The following is a 3,781-nucleotide window of genomic DNA, read 5'->3' as shown; positions in this document are numbered from 1 at the left end:
GGTAAGAGATCAACCGAAAGACTTGTATGCATGCATATAAGCATAACCAATGGACATAAGACACTGGGGGGTAGAGGAGGCCAGGGGATTGTCAAGGGCTGGGAAAAAAAGGATACATATAATCCTCTTTGTAATACTTTAAGCAATACAACAATAAAAAGATTAAAAAAAAGTCCTACAATTGGCTCCTCCCTGAGGGGCGTGGCCGGGAGGAGCCAGCTTAAAGCCTGGCTGAGGCGGGGCCCACACTGGGGTGGCTGTTACCTGTGGAGGCATGGGGGAGTGCGCTTGCCTCTGCGGTGTGGGCTCTTCGAGGGGGTGTAGGTGTCCTCAGAAGCGCCAGCACACAGCTGAGATGGCAGCGCCCGAGGGCAAGTGGTGTCTTCAGAAGCGCCAGCGCCCAGCTGAGAAGGCAGCAGCCGATGGCAAGCCGGCCCCGGCAGAAAAGCATGTCGAGGCGGACGCGGCAGTGCGGTGTTGTGTGGGCAGTGGAGGAATCGCGAGCCCCATGCCGGCCCCGCCGGCCCCGCGCTGCTCGCTGCAGGACCTGCCGGTGGAGATTCTGGTGGAGATCTTCGCCTCGCTCCCCGGCACTGACCTGCCCAGCCTGGCCCAGGCCTGCACCAAATTCCACCATATCCTGCACATCGACAGCATCTGGAGAAGGCGCTGCCGGGAGGAGTTTGGCGTTTGTGAAAACTTGGAGAACCTGGAGACGATAGGTATGTCATATCGAGAAGTCTATGCGAAGCTGTTCCCATACAGAAACATTTTGGGATTGTGGCAGCTAGATACTGAGCACTATAGAACACTAGTGAATGTCGAGTTGGACGGCTTATGCATTACTGGTTGGACATACAGGCCTTCCCTTCACACCCATGTGGGTGGCCCAATACATTTCAAGCCCTCTTTCAGAATTCGCCTGACGGAGAGGAGATCAGCCACGGTGGAGTGCATGGAAGGCCCCAACAGCAGCCCCCACTACAGCCACATGCAGATTCAGAAGGACAGGTTCACCACCCAGTGCAAGAAGACAGACCACAGAACGGATTTACCAACGCAGCTTAGGGAAGAAGGGGGGCTGGTGCTGGAGGACAGACAGTGGTATGACTGCCTGACTTACCGCCGTCTCTATCTCCCGCCCAGCCACCCGGATGACCTCATCAGGCCAGGCCTCTTCCAAGACTACTACGATGACTTCGGCCTAAAGATTGCCATGCTCAGCTTCCATGGGAACTATGCCAGGGTCACCAAGATCACCGGACTCTCCAAGAAGACGTTAGAGATCCACCTCATGCGCCGCATCCAGCTGCGAGATGGCGAGATCTTCCGCAACTTCAACCAGCTCTCCCGCGTGGTCCAGGAGATGGACGAGCAGGTGATCCGGGAGCAGCAGCAGCAGAAGCAAGAAGATGGGACTGAGGAAAGCGAGGGTCATGGCTGGCAGAGCCCTGCCCAGCCCAGCGTCGGGGAGGCGGGGGCTGCAGCTGGGGGGGAGCAGCCTGTTCCGTTTGTTCTGCCTGTGGGCGTGCGCTCAAGAGACCAGAACTACCCTAGAATCTGCAGGATGTGTTTCTATGCTGTGGACACTGTTACCTTACTTGGCTCAGCCTACCCCAGGCGCTTCCCTGCAGTCTTCATTCTGTTCGATGAGAACCACTTCGGGTTCATCTGGCTGGAGGCGAAATACTTCTTCCTGTACAACAGAGTCCAGGAGACCTTCCAGAATGTGGAGGCACCATCCCCGCAGACCTTCCTGGAGATGCTCAAGAACATTAAGGCCATGCCCTAACCGGTTTGGCTCAGTGGATAGAGCGTAGGCCTGCGGACTGAAGGGTCCCAGGTTCGATTTCAGTCAGGGGCATGTACCTTGTTTGCGGGCACATCCCCAGTGGGGGGTGTGCAGGAGGCAGCTGATCGATGTTTCTAACTCTCTATCCCTCTCCCTCCCTCTCTGTAAAAAATCAATAAAAGTATATTTTAAAAAAAATACAGGTAAATTGAGTTCAGAACCTATATTTTGGTCAGTAAAATTTCCTCTAAGGAGTCAGATACTAAATAGTTTGGCTTCCCAAACCAAACAGTCTCTGTCACAACTCTACTCAGATGTTGGAGCACATGAGCAGTAAACAATGTACCAAATCCATATGCTCTTAAGGTTCCTCCATGTCTTACCAAGGCTTGATAGCTCATTTCTTTTGGGCATTGAATAATATTCTATTCACAGTGTATTTATCCATTCACCTACTGAGGGGCATCTTTGTTGTTTTCAGGTTTGGAGGATTATATATAAGACTGCTGTAAACTTCTATATGCAAGCATTTTTGCACACATAAGTTTTCAATTTCCTGGAGTAAATACTAAGGAGTGTGGTTACTGCATCTTATGGGAAGGATATGCTTAGCTTTGTAAGAAATTGCCAAACTATCTTGCAAAGCGGCTGTGTCATTTTGCATTACCACCAGCAAGAAATGAGAATTCCTGTTTTTGCACATCCTGGCTAACATTTAGTGTTGCCAGTGTTTTGGATTTTGGCCATTCTAATAGGTGGTTACTAGCACCTCATTGTAGTTTTAATTTGCAATTTCCTAATGACTTACAATATGGAACATATTTTCACATGCTATGAGTCATCAATTATCTTCTTTGATGAGGTGTCTGTTTAGATCATCTGCCATTTTTTGATTGAGTCTCTATCCATTTTCATTCTACTGCAGTTCATTCTCTGTTTTGTACCCAAATCTGATCTTATTACGTTGTCACTACCTTGAGGACAGCCTTTCAATGGCTGTCCACTGCTCTTAGTATAAGAGACAACATTATTTGGCTCTGCCCACATCTCCTGCCTTAGCTGGCAGTGATCATTACTTCTTTTTTTGTTACTCTGACATGAGCTGTCTTTCATTCTTCACATATGCCACATTCATGTCTGTTTCAAGGTCTGCCTCTATACTCTCTCTTCTGCTTCAACAGGCACTCATCCTTCTATTAAGTAACTGGTCATATGATTTCTACTTTAAGTACTTTCTCAAGGAAGCCTTTCTGAACCTTAACCAGTTAAGGTAGGTCCCTTAATATAATATGTTTAATTTGTTCTTGTCTCTTTGTGTGTGGTATTTATCAAACTTACAATTAAATAACTTTAGTTAATTGCTTGCTGAAATCTATGCACACTGTTTTGCATACTACTTTGCCCATGGTAGGCATTCAACTTTGTTGTGTTCAACATAATCAATGTATGTACTTAGAAAAACTTGGGTTGAATTACAACTCCTCCACTCTTTGCTAAACATTTTAGATAACTCTTTATCAATTTCAATTTTCTTACCTCAAAAATATTAAATATAATAATTTCTATTTGACATATTTTAAAGGATTAAACAAAATACATTTAATTCATATATGCAATATGCACATGATTTATTTTTATAACTGAACTTTTTTTCAGGATTGTACCTAAAATGAGGCTTAAAATAATAAACAAAAACGATTTGGTGGTTGACATGCCTGCATTATGAAACTCTCCAAAATCATTATTTTTTTCTGGTATATTTTTATTCTTATTTAGACTAAGATAATCCCGGAATCAGCTTTTTGCAAGTGGTGCTTTTTCCTACATAGATTTGGGCCTTGTCTGCTTTTCCAATCATCTATATTCTGGAGGGTCTGGGTGATAATCATTTGATAGACTTAGGATATTATCCATTTTTAACTAATTTCCCACTTTTGCAGAATACTCATTTTAGAATCTGCTAAGGATGCCCTTTTTATGACTTTCATG

The 3,781-nt window shown here is 45.7% G+C and overlaps 1 non-coding gene across 1 annotated transcript; it reads left to right on the top strand.

The window, feature by feature from the left end:
* Positions 1 to 355: 355 nt before the first annotated feature.
* On the top strand, positions 356 to 1,792 carry LOC102244622. The gene has a single exon (XR_001362132.1). It is a non-coding gene; the product is annotated as an F-box only protein 31 (transcript).
* Positions 1,793 to 3,781: the final 1,989 nt, after the last annotated feature.

Source organism: Myotis brandtii, unplaced genomic scaffold (genome assembly GCF_000412655.1).
Source record: "Myotis brandtii unplaced genomic scaffold, ASM41265v1 scaffold228, whole genome shotgun sequence".
Classification (NCBI taxonomy): domain Eukaryota; kingdom Metazoa; phylum Chordata; class Mammalia; order Chiroptera; family Vespertilionidae; genus Myotis; species Myotis brandtii.
Note: the sequence above shows the minus strand (reverse complement) of the source record. Positions and strands in the feature narration are given on the sequence as shown.